General features: G+C 34.8%; 1 protein-coding gene and 1 pseudogene across 16 annotated transcripts in view; one reads left to right on the top strand and one right to left on the bottom strand.

Annotated features, from left to right (window-relative positions):
- ROBO2 (roundabout guidance receptor 2) overlaps positions 1 to 26,353 on the bottom strand; it is a 1,642,423-nt gene that overhangs the window by 693,270 nt on the left and 922,800 nt on the right. The gene's annotated exons all lie outside the window — the stretch shown is intronic.
- On the top strand, positions 17,733 to 19,172 carry LOC138387723 (ezrin pseudogene; annotated as a pseudogene).

The raw sequence follows: 26,353 nt of genomic DNA, 5'->3' as shown, positions 1-26,353 counted from the left end.
GGTAATAGAAACTTATGTTCACATTTTTTAGTTCTTCATGCAGTAGTGTTTTCTCATTCATCTTTTAGATCTGAACTTGGGAGAAGCACACGAAGAAGGTCCAGGCTGCCAGAAACACTTTCAGTGTGATTCAGTAGCACAACTGCTTAGTTTCAGGCTGTTGGCACAGTTGTAGACAGGACACAGTGTCACTGCAATTAATCTTTCTGATGTACCAATGATACTTTGCAGAACAGAACGATTACCAGTAGTTACTTGCTCTTTTCCATCATTCCTGGCCAATGAGCTCGGCCAATGAGCCAGAAGAACTCTGATTGAAAGCCAAAAAGGAGCTAGAGCTATTAACATTTCCTTTTTCTTGCTATGGTCATTTCCTTGAGTTTGGATGCAGCCTATTTGATGAAATTGAAACTCTATTATTGCCAATAATAATTGTGTATACATATTCACCCACATGCCATTTTCGCTATACTATACTTATAATAAATGTCTGTTTATATACCTGTGTACCCTTCTAGAGAAAATTAATACTAACATTTAAAACACAGAAATAGATTGACTTTCCAAAGCAGAACATTATGAGGGGATATTATCCCCTATTTTTAGAAAGGATAATAATGGTGTTCAGCAGCTGAATGTCAGGGGGCCATTCTTTCTGAGCCTCCAGGAATGATTCATATTTTTGATAGCTCTGAGTGAGTTAAGCTTTGTCTCTGTCATAGCAGCCTCTTTATACCTGGATGAAGTTATAAATCCTGGGGACACCAGAAGGAACGGAGCCCATATACTCTGCCCTTTATGCCAGAAGCAACTGTGTGACTCGCTTGAAACAGAAATAAATGTTAACATCCACACTCTTACTGTGTTCTTCAGGAAACAAAACTTTATTTCACTGAGTTCTCTTGAGAGGGGATAAAAATGAATTCCTGATCATGAAAAGACTGAAAACATGTTCCTTTGGCACCCTGTCAGGAAAGTTGTAAAGCCTTGTATCCATTACTAAGTGCGACAGTAACAGCCCAATGCACAGCATTGACCCACACGTGGCTTCTAAGGGAACCCAAAGCTCTGTGTGGAGTGTGAGGCCCTTACAAGGAGTCTTGGGTCTCTGCAAGGCACCTAGCCCAAGGTGTATCTGTCACAATCTCGAGGTAGGAAAAGTAATGAGGATTGATCTGCAGCTTCTGCCTCCCGACCTCTGTGAGATGCCGAAACAAGTGGATACCTTCCTGTTCCAAGTAGGCTGAAGTCAGTAAAAACAGGTCTTTGCTTTTCATTCTGAGGGAGGACTTCCTGGCATACTGTCCTCCCTCCTGAAATATGGCAGCTCCCGTTTCAAAATCTTGCCTTTTATTTACCCTTCTGGTGTTTGAAGAACAAAGATGAGAAGCTCTTTTTTCCTGCCGAATGTTTTGTACTGGACCTCAGGTTTATTGATTATACCAAGATGCTACTTAAAGCTGTGATTATTACTTCCTCCTCATCTTCCTAAAGCATTGATTTGGAACTACTTGAGTGCAGGACTATGTCTCATTCTGTTTTATATGTCCCAGTTCCCACCATTTTGCCTATTAGGCATTTAGTAATGATTGAATAATTTGTTATGACTCAGTTCTATTTATATTCCTATCTTTTCTTAAAAAAATATCTCACACTTTACTTCATTTTGCTTTGCAGGAAACCAGGAGATTTTATGATTCTTCTAGTATGCTCACATCTCAACACCTTTTAAGTAAAAAAAAAAAAAAAAAAAAAAAAAAAATTGAATAATTATCTCAGCTCACATGATCCTAAAAAGTCAAATATGCGTCTAACAATTCTGTTAAAACACTCATATTTTAGAACTATAGCAGAAATATGACTATCTTATGATTCATCTGTGTTCTGCTTTTGTTCACTGAATGAACATAAGTGCCCAGAATGGTGCTTGTTATATAAAACACACTCAATACTTTATAAATTAGCATCGTGAATACTCTAGGCTGGACATACCAAAAATTGGGTGCTCATAATGGATATTTCCCATTTTCTTTCTATTCCATTTACTTTTTATAATTAAACTAAATTCACAAGAGGAATTCTTGACCGGTCAAACACATATCTAACTGCAATGCATCCTAAATCACCAACCATGGAAGGCATACATTCAAGTGATGACATCAATCAATTTACTATGGATCAATTTGCAGCCAAGCATTCTCCTAAACCTGTCTGATGTTTTGGCAAGATACTTGAAAGGACTCACTAAAAATTTATTAGTGTAGCTTGAAATAGTTTTTTTTTCCCCCTTCATTCTCTGGCTTAACAAAGAGAATACTGTTTGCCCTCTGAACATATAGATTTTATAGTTTAACGTAGTAATGGATATGCTTGCCAAGAATCACAGTTTTTAATGAGCCTTTATTAAAACCATTGCTATGTTTTAGCTTTCATTATAAGCATTGCATTTTCAAAAATATATTTTATTTAAATTTGTCTAACTTTCGTAATCAAAGCTTTACTTGAGTATTGGCTTGGAAATACATTTTGTATCACTGTGTATCTTCTTTTAAAAAGTTTTGAACCTAAGAAATTCAATTAATTGACACCAATGTTGAACATATGCAATATGTAAACTTTTCAAACAGAATTCACACTAGTACCAAAGAACATGTTGCTTTCATATCCAATGTTTTTATGCAAGATCGGCTTTGAAAGGTTTACTATTTAAGACACTGATTCAAGTTTCAAAAATATCAGCTTGGTGTACTGTCTATAGCACCAAATGAATAGCTTTGTAGGTTACTATATATAATGAATTTAACATTTTCTGGTTTGCAGAAGAAACTAAACAGTAAACTTCAAACTGAGACGAGGAAACAGTGAAGTTTTATACCTCCTGTTCTCTATAGAATAAAGAACTTAGCTGTTTCTATTGACCCTAAGGTGTCAGTCAAATAGTTAACCCAAATTTTCTTTCTAGATTAAATGTGATGTAAGTGATGGAAGCATATTTAGTAATAATATTTTCCTAAACTGCCTCCTTTTGAGAATGTTTTATGAATAAACTAATATAAGCGAGTTTTTATTCCTTTGTGTCACTTGCTAATTAATATGGTATCATTTATTTTCTCCTGCAATATTGAGAATTTAGGCTAAGTTGGGTTTTTCCCATCAATAAAAGGAAAAGAAAAAAAAATCCTAAATCACAGAAAAATGAAATAGTGGAAAGCCAAATGATACATTAACTGGCAAAAGTTTGTTTCGCATTGATTTACTGGATTTGGGATTACTGCACATTTTTTTTCCATCTTTTTGAACAAGGAGGTCCACATTTTAATTTTGCACTGGGCTTCAAAAATTATGTTGGCATCTCTAATCAAAATGTTTTGTATATAATTTTCTTAACTGAAATAAACAGGAAGTGGGATTTTTTTCTCTTTATATTAATATTTAGAAAAGATAACTTCTCAGGCAGTAAACTTTATCTGTAAGTTATTACAAAATAAAAATTTACACATAATATTGCAATAAGGCATATCAGGGAGTTAGTAGAATTCTTCAAAGAATTTAGAATCTCTGGTTTTGATAACTGCTGCAACATTGCAAAGCAAATAGCCACAGGCTTAGAAGTAGAAGTTAAATTTAAAGATCCACACATTAATGCAAAAGAATACTACTTTGGATGAACCAATTATTAAGCAAGAAGACAATTTTAAAATTAACTTTTCCTTGCAATTAAAAATACACGATAGAATACATATACAAGTGTTTTGAATTCTACACCAATCATAAGCACCATATGATCCAGCAACCCCACCCTTGGGTATATATTCAAAGGATGAGAATTTAGTATATCAAAAAGATATCTGAACTCCCATGTTTAGCAGCACTATTGATAATAGCCAAGATATGGAATCAACCTAAGTGTTCATTAATAAATGAATAGATAAATTGTGATGTGTATATACACAATGGAATAATATATAGCCACAAAAAATAGTGAAATCCTGCAATTTGAAACAACATGAATGGAACTGGAGAATATTGTGTTAAGTGAAACAAACCAAGTACTTTTGTTTTCTTAGATGACTTCCCCCAAGTTACAGAATATGTCAAAAGAAATATAAAAATACCATTAAATAAATTTACCTTTAAAATTAAATTTGGACTAATGTAAAATTGATGTATATGAAGAGAGAAATCTTTTTAGAAAAATTTTCCCATAAGAATCATCTGCTTTATATGTATTATAACTTATATTTTGAATTGAGATATATATATACATATATATATATCTCAATATTGTCATGGCCTATAAAATATTCTTAATAGCTCCAGAAGAATTGTATCATTAAAATGATACTTTTAAATTGAAAATTATCAAAAATTGTTTGCTATCAATTTGCTGAGTGACTGACATCACTTTTAACTATGTTGATTAAAATTGAAGTTGTTAAAAGTATACATTTGATGATTTAATAAATAAATTTATAGAAAAATGAACCAGAAAAATCTCATGATCAATCAAGATATTAACAAGTTATTACTGTATTATGTAAAATTATGACACCAAAATATTTTTCACAAATTGCAAGTTCATTATTACTCTTGTGTAACCCCATTATGTTATATGACAAAATATTTTAAAGGAAGATGATTCATATTTAAGTACCTTTAACTTTAATTTTTCACCCTGTCTTTTGAATAAGGAGATACATGCTTTCATTTTGTACTGAGTTCTACAAAGTGTGTACCCATCTGATATCACTCTCTTGTATGTCCGATTTTTTTAACTAAAATAAACTGGCAAGAAGGAAGTTTTTTATTTCTGTTCACATTAATATCTAGAAAACATAACAGTTATATTTTCTTCATCTGATCCTTCTCTCTCCTTTTCCAGTGCTCTGGTTCTCCTTGCTTACATACCCATTTTCACACCTGCTCCCTGCTTATATTTTCCAGAGAGATAAGAAACCAAATAGTTTTTTAGAGTTAAACCCTGAGCTTAAGATCTCAGCTGTTGTTTTTTCAACTCACCAGATATTATGCACTTACATATGACTATTGGAAGCCAGAGTTTTAAAAGAAATTTTATTTCCCCTCCATGAGAAGGTCTTACCTACCATTTTTGCCATATTTGATACAGCTGGTGAATGAGCAAAAGACACAATTTGTTATAGAATCCAAAAAACAAACTGTGCTCTTCTTTTAGCACCACCTGGGGCCTCTTAATGTATGAATCAGGAAAAGGAAATATGCAAATGTTGATATTCATTTGCATAGAGCTGATTCCACTGAATAGTTTTCTTGGGTTTCCTAATGTTTTCACGATTTTCTCAGTACACACTTATCAATCATTTTTCTTGTCAAGAAGAACCTCATTTTTTTTCTGTCCATCTTAAGTGTTGCCTAAGGTACTGCAATTTCTGAATCCTCTCAAGGTAAGAGTTTCCTTGGAAAAGTCTATAATTCTCGACAGAAAAGAAATCACTCTTACTGAAAAAGCAAATCGCAGTGATCCCAGTGCATAATAAGCAACAGACTACCAGACTTCATTCTTTACTTTAATGGGACTCTTGATTACCATACGCAGAACATAAAAATGAAGTAGAAACATTACTGCACTGGTGCTAAGAGGCAGCATTCTTCCCTCTGGGTATGGATACCACCCTGTCCATAGAGCCCAGCCTACGGTTGTCAGTTATTAATACCTATGCCTGCCTTTAAGAACCGCTAAAATTTAAAGGCCCCCTTTCAAGCTAAACCCATCTGCATTTTTTTGTCAATATGTTGTTTTGGGGAGAGGATGAGCTAATGATGAACTAGGAAATTAAGCTTGGAATCTCTCAATCTGTTTCTCAAATGGCTGTTTTCCTTATTATAAACCCCCAATAATCAAAAAAAAGTGTATAGTAGCCCATAATAACAATGAGACAAAGCCTCTTATTCTCATACTCATATAAACTTAAAGAATTCCATTGAATTTATTCTTTCTCATTTTCCTTTCAAAATAACCTTTAGAAAAAAATGTTATGGTATTAGATGATTAATTCTTTTTTAAAATTAAAATTATCCATATATAAAAATCACTCTGCCTACTATCTCATACGTATTTTAAATATAATCAGGCTCACACAAGCCATGCTTAATGTACAAATGCATCTATCTGCAAAGTCTCCTTTATTTCCATTTTCTAACAAATTTATTTTCTTCTATTGAGTTTTGTTAACTAAAGTTAAGATGGCTGCAAATATATGTCTCATTGGAGTGCAGATATCAACGTAATTCACATCAAAACATCAAGTAAAAGAGAAGCATATTAATGCAGCCCTGTCTTTATTTAAAAACAAAACTATTTTCTGCAACTGCAACATTTTATAACTTATTCTGTACCTGTTTTGGACTGTGTGTCTCCTCCTAAAATTATAGTATATGCTGAAATTCTGCCTGTCAATGTGATGTTATTAGGATGTGAGGCCTTTGGAAAGTGATTAGTTCATGAGGGTGGAGCCCTTATGAATGAGATTAGTGCCCTCACAAGAAGAGACAGGAGAGCCTGCTTTCTCTCTCTCTGTTCCTCACACATGAGGATACAACAAGAAAACTATCTGGAAACCAGGAAGTGGGACCTCAGCAGATACTGGACTGCCTCATTCCTTGATCTTGAGCTTCTTAGCCCCCATGACTGTGATAAATAAATGTTTGCTATTTAAGCCACCCAGTTTATATTTTTGTTACAGCAGCCCAAACTGACTTAGCACTCTTGCTGTAAACAGGAAAGGATAAGGAAGCCACAGAGCTACCTCAGTAAAGCCATTCTTTTCATACTTTAAGCTCCTGCCCACAACAATACTAAGGCTGGAATCATTTCATATTCTGTCCTCAAGCTTTAATGATGCGTTTCTTAGTCCATGGAAGATGCATCATTCATGTATTAACACATATGCTTTACAGCAAACTATTTGCTAGACATGGCTAAGCACTGGGAATGGAGTGGTGAATACAACAGGCATAGTCCCAGCTGTCATGGAACTTACAGTCTGGCAGGGGAGACCAGCAATAAATACATGAAAATAATACCACAAACTGTGATGAATGTTATGAAAGTAAACAACAAGTTGCCACATTAATATAACCACAAAGAGGTATTTTAAAAGGTGGAGGGAGGTTTCTCTGAAAAAGTTATATTGATGTTTAGAAAGAATAGGTTTCTTTTCCCATTTATAGTCGCCTCAGTTTGGCAGTGATAAAGCCCAACGTGTACAAGAGCGCACTCTTCTCAGTGAGACTGGGATGCCGTTCCTGCTTTCCTCTTCACTTAGAACACACTGTCCTGTTTTTCATCTTTTGAAGTTCTTACTCTTGGCTTTCTCTGCTTCCAACATGTACAGCTATCAGCTTGTTCTATAACCAAATTGAGGAACTTGGTAAAAATACATACAATATTATTTCTATTTTTCCTTGATCTTGATGTAGTCAGTGTAATATCAGTACATTAATCTGTATATCAGAAGGCACTGTGATATTGTATAAATTTGTCCCAATAATTGCCGTTAGCCTCCCAGCAACCCTAAACGAGAAAGATAAAATTGACCAAAAATTAAGTAAAAAGCATACAAGCTAATGAAAAATGTCACAGGTTTTCTTAACACCAAGATCCAAGAATTATTTCTCCTGTGGCTCTTCAGTAAAGTGAACACTTATGATGTAGTAGTAGATATAGGTAGCAGTTATTCATGAGACTAAAAAAAAATAATGGGCTAATAGATGCTAATACACTAAAAAGAGACTGAACTTTCCTCTTTCTTTGCTAGTTTCTTATGTATATTTGAGATTACATCTCATGCTCACATTATGATTCTAAAAGCTTAGTCAACATGGAAGTGTTTTACTCTTGGTGACATATTCAGGGAAATCTGTGTAATGCTGGTAACCTGAGGAGTTGTCTGCAATGAGTTTAATCTATGAGGAATATTCTCTCCATGGAACTGCAGATACATTTTAGAGATTCCCATGAATATACATATTTAAGAGTCATTGTTACTAACTCATACTACAAAATAGCTTTGGTATAAGTACTCACTTTTAAGCTACTATCTTAATTTGCGAAGTGCATGATTCACCCAAATGAATTTCAATCTGTGCTGTGCATTTACCAATCTAAAGGAGAGTTATTTACCAACAAGAGGCTGGAAAGGCCCTGCAGTAGCCTAAAAAGGGAATGGCTGAATTGCAGTAATTGTCACAGTGTTTCCAGACAGAATAAATCTATTAAACATCTACAATGCATTGATTTATTTATTCACCAGAGTTCATTTATTTAAAAAAAAATCTTCTTAGAAGTTTTAATTAGCTCTGTAATTAAAAAAAAAATAGCTCCTAGGTGTTGAATCATGGCTTTCTTGATTTTATCGTAAGTACTGATAATACATAGAAATAACATTTAAGGAATATACATACATAAAATATAACCACATAATGCAGGTAGAACCATGTCCTTGATAGATGCTAATTAACAGTTACAGATTTTTTTTTACTTTAATTAGCACCAGTGAGTGATAGAATACTATGCCTTTAGCAAATAGGGAGAGCTTGACTCCCTCCGTAATGATGACTTTAACACAGGTGAAATGACCAGAGAAATGTCTCTTTAAGATCTCTCCCACCACCTAAAATACTCATCCATACATCAGCTCAGGCAGTTTCATGGGGAGAGGCACATTTTGAAAGAGGGTCAAGGTTTCAGATTTTAAATTCGGAAGGCTCATCATGCCTCGCCTTTTCCTCTGTCCTCCCACCTTATTAATTCAAAATTTTTCACAAGGAGTGGCAGTAATTAGAGTTGATCCGAACCTCCTCTATGGCTTGCTATCAAATTTCTTTCCTGTTTATGTTCGAGTTACTCAGAAGTTATCTGTGTGCTCTTTGGACATATGAGACCTCTTTTTATAAACTCTCTCTGTACGAAGAATGTAATCTTAGCCGACTGGGTTCTGGATTATATCATTGTATTTCTCTATTTCAAATCTCAGAGTAAGGAGCAAAAGTAGTAATTCATCATTATTAGTCCCTTCCTCCCAAGTCAGGAAAAAAAAAAGCACTTTTTGTTTAAAAGGCTTCGTTGTCTAAAGTTGAATACATATTGCCTAATTAGCTTTAGTTTAGTGGAACAGAAGTTTTATCTATGAATTATCTTCTTATGAAAGAAACAATTATGAGATTGTTTCTGATATGATAATTTTCACTTCTACTTCTTTTTGAAGTTTTATTTGGGTCATTAATTGGAGAATTATTAATTAAAAATAGAGTAATTAGCTGTTATCAATTAACAATTATAAGAACATATAGGAAAGTAATTGAATACTGATTATTGTGTCCTGATAAAATTGACAGGTTTGTAAATTATTTTATCTACCAAATGAAATTTTAGCTTTCTGAACAACTTACATTCCTTATTTGATATTCTTAAAAAAATTGTGCTGAGTTGTCCCTGTGATTTTTTTTTATTATTTAAAAAAATCATAAGAAAGAGAAGCATTAATTAAGAAAGAAAAATATAATGTTTTATCTATTTATATCTTATTTATGAATATAAAGCCTTATTGTATCATTGGAACTAAACATTTCTCAGTTATGATTTGGGAATAGGAACTGCTATATCATGAACTCTAGTAATTTAAGGGATTTGGGGAGCATCTAATTCAGTTATTTCCTATTACAGAGAAAAAAGTAAATACAGAGGGGTAATTTGCTCAAGATCACAAAACTAGTGACTGAAACAGCATAAGAAAATTAGGTCTATGTCTAGTGTTCAATATCTTATTTACTAGGCTTTTAGAATTGGATATTGGTTTTATTATTAGTTTTTCCTTTGCTTGAAAAATCCTACTGAAGATTAATCAGAAGAATGTTAAGATTTTTTGCTGCCTTTTTGGAAAAACTTATCTACATTGTATACATTGTCTGTCAAAAATAATTTGTACTTAAACAATTCATTAATGAATTTTGAGAATTAAAAACTTTTAAATTTAGAGATAGTAATAGCACATATTTTGAGACTCTGGGAAAACTCCAATTTTTAGCTGAAGTACTTCTGCAGTTACAGGCACTGCTGACATCCTTGAGTTGCATAATTGGGTGCACCAAAGTTCAACTTTACAAGCTTAATTAAAAAGTAACCCTTACATAAAACAGTACTTATCCTCACCTAGCCTATTTTTTGTAGTCTTTATTATTTCTCCATAGCTTGAGCATTGTTAGGTTTGCCTGGTTCACTTCTAACCTATTTCTTATTCCTTGAATAGACGAACTCTAATTTTCCTGTGTTTTGGTTTAAATTTGAAATACCATGTTTTCCTCCTGATTTTAAGGGAGTGAATATGAATATACATATTTTTTTCAGGAAAGTACTTCCAGTTCTCCGTACAAATACAAAATGGTATTGAATTTCACAGAAACTCAAATAAATTATTATGAGATTAAAAAGAAGAGGTTACATTAGATCAGTAAGACTTGTGCCTAGCAACAAATATAATACCACTTGTTGACAGTCATTTTCATTTCCTTGGAAAGGACTTTGTTGTGTGCCACAACTATGTTTTTGATCCTGAAAATGAAATTACCAGCAAGCGCCACACTTTTTCATTTCTTAAAATAAGTTCCTGCTTAGTTGCTAAACTAATCTCACTTGCTTGTTTATCTCAGAATTGCAGATGGTACATTATAGAACCTTTCCAAATGCCCGCCAACACATACACTATTAAAATTGTGTATTTTTCTCAGAATCATTTAGGGGACAATTTTGTGGAGAGTACTTAAGTAGAGTACTGAAAACCTTAGGAAGAAACGAAAAAAGAAACTTTATTGTCTTTTTGAAATAAATACATGATGCATGCCCTTCTCAAAAGGAAATATTATAAAAAATATTTTAGTGATTAATGTCTTTGATATATATTCATTTACTATAAACATTATTTACACGGTGACAATACATATAATTTCTAAAATTTCCCCTTTTCATAGCCCATTCAAATAAAATTTGTGATACTTTCTCATCATTTCTTAACTGTATAAAGAAAAAAATAATGTAAATACCCTCATGTTTATTAAAATTGGACTGATTCATCTACAAGTTGTTGAGGATGTATTAGTTCCTTTACATTCAATGGTTTTTGTAGCAGCTAATGAGTTAATTAATGCCAAAGATTTTTAGAACAGTGTCCCAGCTAAGACACCTCAAGTAGGACACTGAAATAATTCTTCTCTAAGGAGAACAATGAGTAGCTAAGATGAAGAAAGTTCGTAATAACCACTTTGACCCAGGCTTACACATGTTTTACTAATACTGTTTGCAGTAGTTATGTGTTAGTTTTATAACATTGTATAATAAACATGATTTCATAGTGATTTTAGGTCTTCACAAAAAATAGTAGGAAGATATAAAAGCTCAACAAGGTGAAGAAATTTGCTGAAATGTACAAAGCTCTTTAGAGGAAAATCTGGAATATCCATTTTCTAATTCCAACTCTAGTATTCCTTTCTTCACATCATTCTGCCCCCGGAGTATATTGTATAACAACGAAAAGAAATAGAAAAACAGACTTTTTCCCTCCTTGAATCATTACTGCTAGTCCCTTGGAAAGAGCAACTGAAAGTTTTACTTGACACAAAATTTGCCTTAATTTTTCAGTTTAGTATAATCAAATTATGAAACTATAATTTTGAGTAAGAAGACACAATTATTGACAGGGTTTCAAAAGATATTAGGTTAAAATGTCAATTTAAAAAACAATCCACTAAGAATTACTGAATAGATAAAAATCATTGAAATGAGACTAAATTTAGATGACTTCTATACCTTCATTTCCCTCGTCCTAGGATATTGTGTCACTTTGTGTGTGTGTGTGTGTGTGTGTGTGTCTCCATGTGTATTTGTGCACCTGTGCATGTACATGCATGTTTTAAAGGTGAAAATCCTGTTGGTTTTATTTCTATCCGTTTAGAAAGAACACTACACAGGGTGAATATCTCAAAAGTTTTGTGGCCAAAGTAACCCATTCTTGTTCTAATTCAAATAAAAAAAATTAAACTAGAAAATTTCTTAAGAATTAATTAGATGGTATATTATTTCACTTTTATCAAACTGAAGGAATAAATCAATTATCTTTGTATTACATACTGAATCCTTCACTTGAACATTGACTATTTCGGAAGATATAATGCTCATTAACTTTCCTAGTAAACACGTTGTTCATAAGCAAGTATAGATGGAAGGAGGGGTAGAATGACCAACTCCCCTAATTAAAAATTTTCTTATTTATAAATTTTACTTGTGTTTGTGATTTCTCCGGTCTTCTTTTCTAAAATTAACCTTTCACCTCTGATTATGACTTTTCTGTGCCGCTTGAGTAGCAGTTGTTCATAAAAAGATTATTTAAGTAAATTGCTGAATGCACAGTTTGGAGTGTTAAGGATGCAAGAAGAAAAGACAGTGTGAAGTTGTGTTGACAAACTTGGCAGGGCCGTGGTTTGGGGGAATCATTTTACTCTGACATTTAGTCAAACCAATCACCTAGTTTTTCCTACTAGATGGTGTCACATCAATGACTGATATATCTGGGTCTGTGCTGAGAATGCTTCTTTGTAGGTGAACTACATTTTATCACTATAGTCAAGGATTAAAGTTGGAACAATACCAAAATGTTTGGGTTGCCAAGTTGGAACTACATATTATATTTTCAATAATGATTCTTTTCTACAAACACTAAACTTCATTTAAAAGACAGAAAAAAATTAATGTTACAAAGAAATATTTAAAGACTTTAAAAAATTGGTGCGGGTTCACTTTTTTTTTTTAGTTTTGACTTATTGGGAAGATGGTCTTAAAACAGAGAGGCCATGTACCAATATCCTTGAGGGTCATTTCATTGAGCCATTTAATTAATGATTGTTTTTCATTAGACTGCTCCATTGAAGTATGAATTATGTGAATTTGTATTTCTCACACCAGCTTGAGTATCTAGTAGACTCCCCAGCACATAGTGGGCACTCAATAAATATATCAAATTATTAAATGAACCATAGAGAAGTCAAGACATTTTATTTTGTTCATACTGTTTGTCTATGATAGCAGACTGCATTTATTAACCCAATTAACTTGGTTAAATATATCTGCTATTGGATGTAAGAATAGAGAGGGAGAGATAAAGAGAAAAGATGAGAAGTTAAAAATACAGCAATCCAAACTCATTCTATAGTAACAGCCTAAAATGTTTGCTTTACTGAGGGACACTATCATATTCACGTACCAAGGGCATCAAATTAACTTAAATACTAACATATTTTAAAAAATAATAAGGACATTTACTATTTCACATAGCAAGAAGTGCAAAAAGATGGCAGTAATGTGGCTGGTGTGGGGCCTAAATGATGTCATTGGGAAACCAGGTTTTTTTCAATCTTTCTTCTCTACCACTTTCTGCATTCACTCACTGGTCCGTTCATTCATTTGTTCATCCATTTATTCAATTATGAGTACCTACGAGGGCCAGGTAACATCATAGACACTTGGGATAGAGTAATTAACAAAGCAGACAGAAAAACTACCCTGCCTTTTTTAAAGCTTGCATTCTACCAAGGGGAAAAAATCATGTAGGCTTTTTCCTTTAGGACTGTAACCTCATAATATTTTTCATAAAGTCTAAATTACTTTGCTGTCAGATAGGATCTCAACCAAATATAAATTCAAAATGAATCATTTAATACACTTGTCATCAAACTGGGAGATATCAATATAGAAATGAAAGAAGATAAAGTAAACTCTATAGTATAATGGGGAAAAGGGATGAACATTTAAGTACTTATAATATTAGAGGCTGTGTAGCAACATGGTTACAAAAACAGATTCTGGAGCTCAGACTGCCTGTGTTCTGATTCCAACAAGGCCACTCACTCTCTGTGCCCTGAACAAGTTATTTCAGTTCCTTGTGGCATAGTTTCATCATCTGTAAACTGGGTAACAAGGACAATACCTATCACACAGTGTTATTGTGTGGATCAAATACATTAGCAATCACATATATTACTATGTGCCAGGTAACTTTTACATAATAAACATTATTATTATCAGATGAACCCAGTGAATTAATTGTCAGCCATGTATAGTGTATCTGTGTAGCTAATAACTTAATTAATGAATCTAAAACTTTTTTGAAACCTCTATTGCTCTAATAGTTTTTTTCATTAAAATTATTTTATGTGAAATATATGTAGATATGCCCAACACTTACATACATTGCTTTAAGTTATGTGTTGGTAATGTATCTTATACTTGTTTATAAAACATATATAAATCTTTAAATCAAGTTATATAATTTTGTGCAGATATATTATCAAAGGAAAAAGTTTATTTCTGGCATTAAGTAATAACTAATAATTTCCTATAAAACTCTTTATAAGCAAAAAGGAATTATATATGTGAGTTTTGACATGAGAATTATTAGTTGATCTTGTAAAGTGTCTTCATAATTACTTGTGAACTAAAATAATAAACAGTTCATATTATGCATATTTTAAAAATCTCCTACAATTTCACTATATGTTCACTTTAAATTTAAGAGAAGTAGTTCATTTTTCTGCCTGGCTGCTATAACAAACGCAAGTCATAGGAAAAGGAAAAAAAGAAATTGCTAGTTCTTATTGATATCTGTCAATCTTCATACTTGTTTTCAAAACTCTCACTTGATGAGAAAAATAAAGATACTAAGAGATGAAAAATTGAGTTAATTCCAGGAACTAAATTTGGGAGATGTGGGTACCAGATTTTTACTGCACTGATACTGACAAATATTTTCATAATAGTCTTTAAGGACAACATTCTGGTAACTCTGAGCTCATCAATGATGGTGGAACAAGGAATCTAAATAAGAAGCATGTAGGACACCCTCAGAAATTCATGCTGACGACAACAACGAAAGATTCTCAAACTGAATCTTTGTTTTTTACATATGAGTTATAATTTTGCAGCAATGGCAGTATCCTGGTGGAAAGGATAGCACATGTTGTTTTTAATTAGGTAATCCCCAGCAGGGGCCAGGGCAATGAAAAGGCATTGAAGTAGTAGTCTGGGAATGTGGGTTTGAATCATAGCTGCTCTTTTACCTTGGTTTTGGCCTTTCTGTGCTTTTAAAGTAAGGTAAAGTTTTATCATTGAAGGATAGTGGGAATTGATCCTACTACCCTCAAGATACTCTTGATACTTGAAATGTAAATGTTAAAACTAGATACTATATTTTCAAGTGTCAGATCATGAAACCCTCTTTAACTCTACACTAACCTCACATGACATTTTCCTACTCCCTCTCTCTTTTGTGCCCACAATACATGACTGTCTTGCTTTTTTTCTTTTCATTATCCTTATTTCATCTCAATTACAGTGCCTCCCCTTTCCAGCATGTAGGGCCTGTGACAAAGGAACCAAAAAGTAAAAACAAAAATCATGGCTCCCCTCAGCTGTCTCCTACACCAGCGGTCTCCAACTTTTTTGGTACCAAGGACCGGTTTTATGGAAGACAATTTTTCCACAGAAGGGGGATGGAGTGTTGATGGGTTGGGAAGATTCAAGCACATTACATTTGTTGTGCAGTCAAACCTCTCTGCTAATGATAATCTGTATTTGCAGCCTCTCCCCAGTGCTAGCATCACCACCTCAGCTCCACCTCAGATCATCAGGCGGTAGATTCTCTTAAGTAGCGTGCAACCTAGATTTCTTGCATGAGCAGTTTACAGTAGTGTGCATGCTTCTGTGAGAATCTAATGCTATCACTGATCTGACAAGAGACAGAGCTCAGACAGTGATGCCAGCAATGAGAAGCAGCTGTAAACACACGTGAACCTCATTCAGTCGATGCCCACCTTCTGCTGTGCAGCCCGGTTTTAACAGGCCGCAGACCAGTACCACCCCACCGCCTGGGGGTTGGAGACCGAAGTCCTACACAGTGTCTGGGGTAAAACATAGATCTCCTCAATGCACTCTCACTCCATTTATCTAACCTAAATCCTTGCAAAGGAATGTCTAAGAGAAATTGAAATTAAGTGAAACTCTAAAACTTGGTCATTATTTCAGTGATATTCATGTTTCAAAAAAGAAAACTTTAAAGGTAGCTTGCATGTTTTCTAAAACATTTTTTATGACTTACAGAAGAAATCTTTCATAACTCTCAGAAAACCATGCACTTGGGAGAAAAGAAGAGGAGGTATTAAAGGATGCCTCTACCAGACTTAGTCACGGGCCAAGGGAAACATGAATCAGAAATAAAAGTTGGTGGCATCAGAAAAGCAAATAGGAACTATATGTTTTAGGAATACAAAATATGAGATGTTCTCTGCCTTTGGAGGTTCACATTCATAGAGTAAATGTAGATAGAATATCAGGCAGAGCAGGGATTCAGGACCAAACTAAGATGTCTCCTTAGACTAAATGGGCTACAGGAACCAGATTTTAAATCCCAGACCCTCTGAGTCATGGGATGCAGAACTGTCAATCTCGTCTACCAGCAGGTGGAGGCAGTGAGAAAGGAGTGGAATTGTCCAGTTCTATTATTGAAGAAGTGAGGCTGGTACCGTGACTGAATAACATATATATATTCTGTTCTAAAACCATTCTTTTGGATAGATATTAAACCCTAGAATATGATTAGGAAAGTAATATAACTTAAGTATATCTTGGTTCAATAGGTTTTGTTGGCTTACCAATAAATCTAATTGCTATAGTTAGCAACATGACTATGAGAAAATGTATTGAAACAAAATTTGAAAACAACTTTTTCCATAATTCACATATATTGTTTGCAGTCTCCATATGATGAACAATTCCTATATTTCAATTATTAAATCATATCTTTACCCTAGCACAACTATGTACACATCCCTAAGGATGTAATAACAGAGCTTTTCGGTTTTCAGAAAATTAATTTAAAATGAATCCTTAAAAAAAAAAAATCTAAAAAAGATAATTAAAAATATCCTAAAATATAATATAAAATATTATTAAAAATATAATAAATATAATAAAAATCCCAAAATATAATAAAATTTGTTGTACTATGTATTACTCATAAGCTATCATACCTAATGTATTATATTTAAAGAAAGAAAACTAATTTATTATTTCTTCAATACATATATGTTGAGCAACTACTGTGAGCCAGGGATTTAAAATTGAATAAACCATTTCAAAAGTTTTGACTGGAAGCTTATATTCCAGTGCCACAGAGAAAAATATAAATAAAAATAAAAAGTTAAATACATAATATTTATTTGGGGCTATAGTCTATAGATAAAAATAAACTAGGGGACGCTCAGACAGTGGGACAGGGAGCGCAACTGGAAAACAACTTTTGGATCAGATGGTTAAGGCTATCGGCCTCCGAGAAGTGTGGTACTTTGGCCTCCAATATGCAAATAGTAAAGGATTTCCTACCTGGCTGAAACTTGATAAAAAAAATATGTCTTCCCAAGAAGTCTGGAAGGAGACTTCCCTCCGGTTCAAGTTCCAGGCCAAATTCTACCTGAAGACTTCTCTGAGGAGCTTGTCACTCAGTAACTTTTCTTCCTCCAAGTGAAGGAGACAATTCTTAGTGATGAGATTTACTGTGGCCGTAAGACCGCAGTGTTCCTACTCTGTGTAGGCCACATTTGCGGACTATAACAAAGAAATGTGAAAGGCTGGGGACCTCAGCTCTAAGCGGCCGCTCCCTCAAAGAGTTATGGACCAACACAAACTTACCAGGGCCGAAGGGGAGGACTGGATCCAAGTGTGGCACGCAGAACACCACGGAGTGTTCAAAGATAATGCTATGTTGGAGTATCTGAAGATTTCTCAGGACCTGGAAATGTGTGGAATCAACTATTTCCAGATAAAAAGTAAGAAAGGGACAGACCTCTGGCTCGGAGTTGATGCCCTTGGACTAAATATTAACGAGAAAGATAAGTTGACCCCAAAGATTGGCTTCCCTTGGAGTGAAATCAGGAACATCTCTTTCAATGACAAAAAGGTTGTCATTAAGTTCATCGACAAGAAGGCACTCACTTTGTGTTCTGTGCCCCCCGCCTGAGGATTATCAAGTGGATCCTGCAACTCTGCGTGGAGAACCACGAGCTGTACCTGTGCGGCAGGGAGCCCGGCACCATCGAGGTACCCCAGGTGAAGGCCCAGGCCCAAGAGAAGCACCAGAAGCAGCTGGAGCAGCAACAGTTGGAAACTGAGAAGAAAAGGAGAGAAACTGTTGAGAGAGAGAAAGAACAGACGAAGCGTGAGAAGGAGGAGCTGATGCTCGTGCTGCAAGACTACGAGGAGAAAACCAAGAAGGTGGAGAAAGGACTCTCCGAGCAGTTTCAGACAGCCTTGCAGCTGGAGGAGGAGAGAAGACGGGCCCAGGAGGAGCTGGAGAGACAGGCCGTGGATCAGATAAAGAGCCAGGAGCAGCTGGCTGCGGAGCTTGCAGAGGACACCGCCAAGGTCGCCCTCCTGGAGGAGGCCAGGAGGCGCAAGGAGGATGAGGTCGAAGAGTGGCAGCACAGGGCCAAAGTAGCCCAGGACGACCCAGTGAAGACTAAAGAGGAGCTGCACCTCGCGATGACGGCTCCCCACTCCCGTCGCCCCCCATGTACGAGCCGGTCAGTTACCACGTCCAGAAGAGCCCGCAGGAAGAGGGTGCCCAGCCCACGGCTACAGCGCGCAGCTGTCCTGCGATGGCATCCTGGATGACCGCAACCAGGAGAAATGCATCACCACAGCCGAGAACTAGCATGTGCAGCGGCAGCTGGTGACATTGAGCAATGAGCTGTCCCTGGCCAGAGAGGAGAGGAAGAGGATTCACAATGAGAGCCTGAGGCAAGGCCGGGACAAGTACAAGACTCTGCTGCAGATCCGGCAGCGCAACACCAAGCAGCGGATGGATGAGTTTGAGCCACGTAACGGCCACGACCGAGGGCAGAGGGGCACTTCGCAGCACGGCGCTTGCAGGGCCACTGCCAGCCTTGCCACGCTTGTATCTTTAATACTCAAAATCTGGGAACCCCCTTATCACATCCCAGATCCTTTAAAAAGAGAACATTTATCCTGGCAGAAATATTCTGGGCTGGGAACCAGTGGAAGCCTCCCTGGGTTATTTTCTCCAATTGTATCATAGTGCCAAACAGGCCTGATTTTTACAATTATTATTGAATCACTTCATGTACTGTGCTTGGAGTAGGACTGATTGAATTAAGGAAAGCTGCCTGTACAGTATGAGTAACAAACTTCATGCTGGCCTAGATGATACAAGATTCAGTATCATTAAAGAAAGCCACATCATAGCTTAAAAAAAAAAATTAGAGAAGTGGCAGAGAAAACTGGCAGTGTTGCTATGTAATATAGAGTGGTCAGTGAAAAATGACAAAATACATACTAAGCCTCATACTTGGGACTGGTATGGTTATGCTGTTGCTCTTCGGCAAGTCAAATTAATTCAAGATTTCATTGGAGTGAGAGGTTTCCCTCGAGCGTATTTTATTTGCATTTAGACTCTGTTTTATTCAGTATTTAATTTATTCCCAAGCAATGATTTGGCTTAGATTATTCAGCCTAAACAGCACACGATTGTGAGTTTATTTTTCTGCAGTCTATTTTCCTTGAAGAGTAACTGTGAGCAGAGCTGCTGTAAAACACCAGATGGAAAGGAAATAGTTCGACACCATCTTTTCTTCATCTGCACTGCTGTGGCACTCAGCTTCTCATTGCATACAGGAACTTGAAAATTCCATGCTTCAGATGTGGTCACATGTATCCTCTGCTAACTAGTGCAGATTTGCCTTCAAATGAACCGCAGGAATGTTTATTTCTTAATAATCAACAGCAGCTTCTCTTGTAATGCGTTTTCATGTTTTTACATATAGGCTAGCAACATTGGTCCCAAATTCAAGCCCTAATTCTCAGGGAGTTTTTCAATTACCAATATTAATTTTTTCTTACCCTTTTCAAAGGCTATGGGGAAAGAAAATCTTCCAGTGTCGTGAGAAAAGTGTGATTTTCTCAGGATTTATTCACATTGAAAATACTTTTGATTACTTGGCCCAACTTCCTCATTATGAAGCTTGTTATTTTATGACACCACCTAAAATGATAATCCTTCTAATGAATTGTTATGGAAGGGTCTTCTCCAACTAACCTAAGCTTAGAGTCAAATTTAAGGCAAACTTTGGGAAAGAAGCCACTTCCAATCTGTAACAGAAGATGCTAAAAACCTCCTATTAATATTGCTTCTGAAAAATAAAAATTCCTCTATGTTTAAAAAATATGTACTAATGAGCACAAAATATATACTCTTGAGCACTGTAATTCATAGTTAAGATTCATGTAATTGTCAATGATTTGGAGCCTATGACTTTAAAGTTATGAGACTTGTTATATTAACCACACCCCATAGGAGGAAAGAGAATGCAAGTTTGGTAAGGGCAGGGGTTTTGTCTAAGTTGCTCACCTTAAATAACATTGGACACTCAAGACGTGCTCAATAAATGTTTGATTAATAAATGAAAAATAGTGCTTGTTGGCCGGGCGCGGTGGCTCACGCCTGTAATCCTAGCACTCTGGGAGGCCGAGGCGGGTGGATTGCTCAAGGTCAGGAGTTCGAGACCAGCCTGAGCGAGACCCCGTCTCTACTAAAAATAGAAAGACATTATATGGACACCTAAAAATCTATATAGAAAAAATTAGCCGGGCATAGTGGCGCATGCCTGTAGTCCCAGCTACTCGGGAGGCTGAGGCAGTAGGATCGCTTGAGCCCAGGAGTTTGAGGTTGCTGTGAGCTAAGCTGATGCCACGGCACTCACTCTAGCCTGGGCAACAAAGTGAGACTCTGTCTCAACAAAAAAAAAAAAAAAAAAATAGTGCTTGTCCATGTTAAATAAATCTATGTAGATATCAAGGTCATATCCTTGTAAGATAAAGGATTATCTATTCTATGGAAAGAAATGGCTATCAAAGAAACTGAATAACTTAAAAAGCATAACTGGAAAATGTTCATGCTACAGGGCAAGATCATCATCAAGTGTTTGTGAAATAAGGCATAAATCTAAGGTATAATTTTCAGATCATAAGCAGGAGGCATTATTTAAACCCACATACACATTTAAAAATTAGTTGTATTACTATACTGTGGCAATTTCTTCCTTTACTTAAAAATCAGCTCCACAGATGTGAGCTTGCATGTTTTTGACATAGGAAGTGGATTAGGTTTTTTATTTTTTCAAGCACCCTAATTTTGGGGGGTTATCTTAGATAACAATTGAAAAAGTTGTGAACAGGCTTTTAAATGCCAGATCAAGTTGAGCTCTATCAAAATTTACCCCTCTCTCGGGGGAAAAAAAATCTGTTTTTATTTATAGTGCTATACCAGATTGGCTATAAAAAAGAGATTTTCCTTTTGGAGAAGGCGGAAGAATGGTTGTAAACATCCTGCATCTGGTACTGGTGATTTTGGAAACACATGGAACTGGTGTCCAATTACTCTTCTTTAACATCTTTCATATCTAGAGTTATCACGTGACCTATTCTTCTCTACTGTCAAACACATGGAGAAAAGGACTCTGTTCCTGAATGTCCCCAGTTCCTGGCATGAAGCGTCCCCTCATAATTGGAGTATAATAAATGCCAGCTAGAAATAATCTTTTCTTTTCTATATTATATGTAGTAGAGCATAAATGTTCAAGAACTATTTATATTACTAAAAAATTGAAAGGACACTAAATGTACAGAAAAATTTAACTTAATGTAACGATTCTTCCCATCACCATACTGCTGGAGGAAAACTTGCTGTTCTCAAACAAACATAAGGAGAACCACTGATTTGATTAATACCAAGTAAAATTCCACCTAAAAATGGGTGGGAGCGCTGTTGATTCATGTATTTTTTGTTTGAACTTAAAGAATTGTTAATATTCATTATAAAATGACAAGGTGAGATTATGAGTACTATCTCAGCATGTAAACCATTGTTCTTTCGCAATGCGTTTTGCAAACCTCGCAATTGAATATATATTAAGAATTAGACTTTATATATATGTGTATTAAATTTTTTGCTATTTATACATATCACTTATAAATTCTATGTACCATATTAAGTATAGGTACTTTACAAAGATAACTTAATACTTATTTTTAGATGGATTTATTAAATGAGACCTGTTGGCATTGTTTGTCATATTTTTGTGATGACATGTGATTTAATTGTGTTAAAACTGTACTAAAATTATAAAGATAGTTTAAATCATAAAACAGCACTTTATCTGACTTGAGCATTACAAAAGGTATCCATGTAACCAAAAACATTTGTACCCCCCTAATACTTTGAAATAAAAAAACCCAGCACTTTAAAAATACAGCCTTTATATGCAGATAAGACATACATGTAATTTTCATAGTATGTACTTATTTTATGGAAGTGTTTGAGGTTATTTTATCTCCATGAGATAAAATAATTTTAGTTAAATAATAAAGCACACCAAAAAAGCCTTCATTATGTAATATCTGCTATCGTTAATTCCATGGGGAAGATATCTATTACAAGAAACAATGCACAAAATTCTACTCAGACCTTTTAGTGATCAAGTGGTAGGCTCACCATCAGAAGTGTATTGATGTGAAAACATACCTCAGACAGACTAATGGCCAAAAAACATGAAAAAAATGCTCAACATCTCTAATCATCAGGGAAATGCATATCAAAACCATGAGTTATCACTTAACTCTAGTGTGAATGGTTTTTATAAAAAGTCCCAAAACAATAGATGTTGGAGTGGATGCAGAGAGATAGGAACACTCACTCTTACACTGCTAGTGGGACTGCAAACTAGCACAACCTTGTGGAAAGAAATATGGCCATACCTTAAAGAGCTAAAAGTAGAACTACCATTTGATCTGGCAATCCGACTACTGGGCATCTACCCAAAGGAATAAAAGACATTCTGAAAAAAAAAAAAAATCTGCACTAGAATGTTTATAGCAGCACAAATCACAATTGCAAAGATGTGGAAACAACCCAAGTGCCCATCAATACATGAGTGGATTAATAAAATGTGGTATATGGATACCATGGAGTTCTACTCAGCCACAAAAAACAATGGAGATCTAGCACCTCTTGCGTTATCCTGGATAGACCTGGAGCCCATTCTACTAAGTGAAGTATCACAAGAATGGAAAAACAAGCACCATATGAACTCACCAGCAAATTGGTATTAACTAACTTAACTGAAGAACACTTCAGTGCACATATAGTAGTAACATTCACTGGGTGTCAGGCAGGAAGGAGGGAGGAAGAGGGTATGGGTATACTCATATCTAATGGGTGAGATGTGCACTGTCTGGAGGATGGACATGCTTGAAACTCTGACTCAGGTGGAGCAAAGGCAATATATGTAAACTAAACATTTGTACCCCAGTAATATGCTGAAATTAAAAAAAAAAAAGACATCCTATGGCCACAGAGAAAAATAATGAGCAAAAAGTTATCTTTTGGTCTTATTATTGTATTTTATAACTAGAAGTCAATGGCCCTCAATAGCTATTTTAACAGAAGCTAAGCCAGGTAAAACATCCTTAGCCCGAAAATGACTTCAGTCAAAATCTGTTTATTTGCTTTGCAAAACTCCTCGTGTTCCAATTTCACTAACCAGTTATTTACAAGTGTCTTAAAATCCAGTTAAGTTTTTAATAAAGTAGTTTCATAAAATTAAAAAAAATAAAGCCAAGTAAATTAACAAAAAGTATATAACAACTACACTGGGAAATTTTACAAATAATGAATCAGTTGTGACCAGTTTTTTTTGTTATTGTTCATTTGTACATTAGCTACATAACATGGTATTAATATTGGATATATACATTGAACAGCCAAATGAAGAGAAAGCTTCCATATAATTATTCATTAATTTACTCAACATTATATAAACTGCATATTCCATATCCAACTCTTAAAACTTTTCAGAAAAATGGAGGCCACTTTATCTTTGATAAATGTTCATTTTGGCAAGTAAATTAGATAAATATTCATGAAAGGAAAGCTACAGATAGATAAGGTCAATTTGATCTTCAAGACCCTCTAGCTTTAGTTGAGGTACTTTTATTCTCCTAGCACTTGCCACTTTAGAATCATGTCATGTAGGTTGGTTTCCAGTGTCTGCACTATATGTGAACATCTGCACCATAACAGCATGATTTCTCTATGTGTTTGATGTTGATGTCAATATCTTACCCTCTGTTTTGCTTTTTCAAGATGAGCCTCCTGTGCCTTAGACACTTTCTTGGTTAGAATTCCCAGGCTTCATACCAATCATCGAAAAAAATGCATGGGATGCTCCAAAGTTTTACAAAACTGCTGAAACTCTCTTTAATATAAGTTAAAGCCAGCATTTTGTTTTTGAGAAAGCAGCTGTTTCCTGATGTTGTTATGCAGTTACACAAGAATATAATCAGCATTTTTAATGTGAATCTAAATTTCAATTCCATTCCAAGTACTGATAGATCCATCATAAATGTGAAGTGAAAATGAAAACTGCTTTACATATCTTTATGCACAATATGCAAACGAGGTGCTCATGTTTTGGACACATAGTCCATATTTTTGTTTTGGACACAGAGTCCATATTTTTAGACCCTTCTATAACCAAAAGATCTGAAAGGACTCTAGTGATAGAGTGCTTAGTTATTTCATATGGTGCCAACAACAGTCCATACAGTGGAATAAGCCCTTAGTGTAATTTAGTAGACCCCTGCTTGTCATTAATGATACAGTATTCACAGAAATGATAAATGCTTGAGGTGATGGATACTCCAGTTACCCTGATTTGATCATTACACATTGTATGTCTGTATCAAAATACCACATATACCCTATAAATGTATGTAATTATTACATACCTGTAATTAAAAATAAAAAAATTACTAAAAAAAGAAAAGTCAAGATTTAATTTCTCCATATTTTGAAATATAGACCTTAAAAATACTACTTTAAAAGTACCCAGAAACTCCATAAAAGTTTAAAGATTCACCTAAGTGTTTTCTGGTATTCATTATCAAAGTCATTGGGCTCAATTACTGAAAAATTTTAGTGAGAACAGTTCTTATCTAGTTAAAATATGATAAACTTGCAGTCACCAATATTATCAGACCAAGAAAACGATATCACGTAAGTTCCATAAGGTCATAATTTTAACATTTTAATTTTAACTCATGGACCTGATAAGATTATAATACTAATTTCATCAACTCAATTAGACTTATTCTAAGATTTAAGCATTGAAGATAATAGCACTTAAATTTGTAAAGGTGCATAATTTATATCATATATTCACCTAAAAGCATTTATTGGAAATATATATATATCTACTTTTATTATTTGTCTTGTTAGTATTTGTATATTATTTGTATTCAATGCAGTATTTAATCCATAGATTCTCATAACCTCAATAAACAAAAAGTTCTAAAGTTCAAAAATCAAGATAACAAAATGAAGATCTCCAAGGTGAGACTACTTTTACTATTTTGACTGAAAAGATAATGGGTTCAGTTTTCAGGTAAATAAAGCAGTTTAATCCCTTATGCTTAAGGATCGCCAATTATTAATGTCTCCTCCTTGGATATTGATAGTATATATAATGTTTATAACAGGGAATAATAGGTTCATATGTAGATGAAAGGTTAGGAATGGACTTTTCTTTCTGCCAGAGACAGGAGACAGTCAACTCTCCAACATACTAAATTGGCAATAACATTGTTAACAAGGTAAAGCACTGAGCTCTGGTGGGTGGGTCAGGATTTCAGAGGGGAGGCCTCCTGTATGTAATTATGATGGGTTAGAAGGCAAGTCAAGCATGCAAGGAGCAAAGGAGATATTCCTCTTATTCTCAAAGGGAAGAGATCAAATAAGCAAGAAATGCAGTTTTGCCAAAGTGAGAAATACGAAGGACAGTCCTGGGAGATTTAGAGCTGCCAAAATGAAATTACTTAAAAATGCCATATCCTAAATTAGAAAAAAATAAAATACCAAGCTAGACGAAGTGAAAACTTTCTTCCTAAATAGGAACATGAAACCTTTTCTTAAGCACTCTATCATGTAATCATATTTGGAAGTTATTTTAGCTATTCTGAGCTCAATATTGTAGACTCTCAAGAATGTAGCTTTGCTACTTATGAATCCAAAGGAAAGTTTCCTTTTCTGAAAGTTCCTACCATTCTTCTCAAAGTTATTTTAAAAACATTATTATTATATGAAAGGTACTTGGTACTAATTAAATAGACTTCACACAATAATCACTAAAAATATTATATAACACT

Source organism: Eulemur rufifrons, chromosome 7 (assembly GCF_041146395.1).
Source record: "Eulemur rufifrons isolate Redbay chromosome 7, OSU_ERuf_1, whole genome shotgun sequence".
Taxonomy (NCBI): domain Eukaryota; kingdom Metazoa; phylum Chordata; class Mammalia; order Primates; family Lemuridae; genus Eulemur; species Eulemur rufifrons.
Note: the sequence above shows the minus strand (reverse complement) of the source record. Positions and strands in the feature narration are given on the sequence as shown.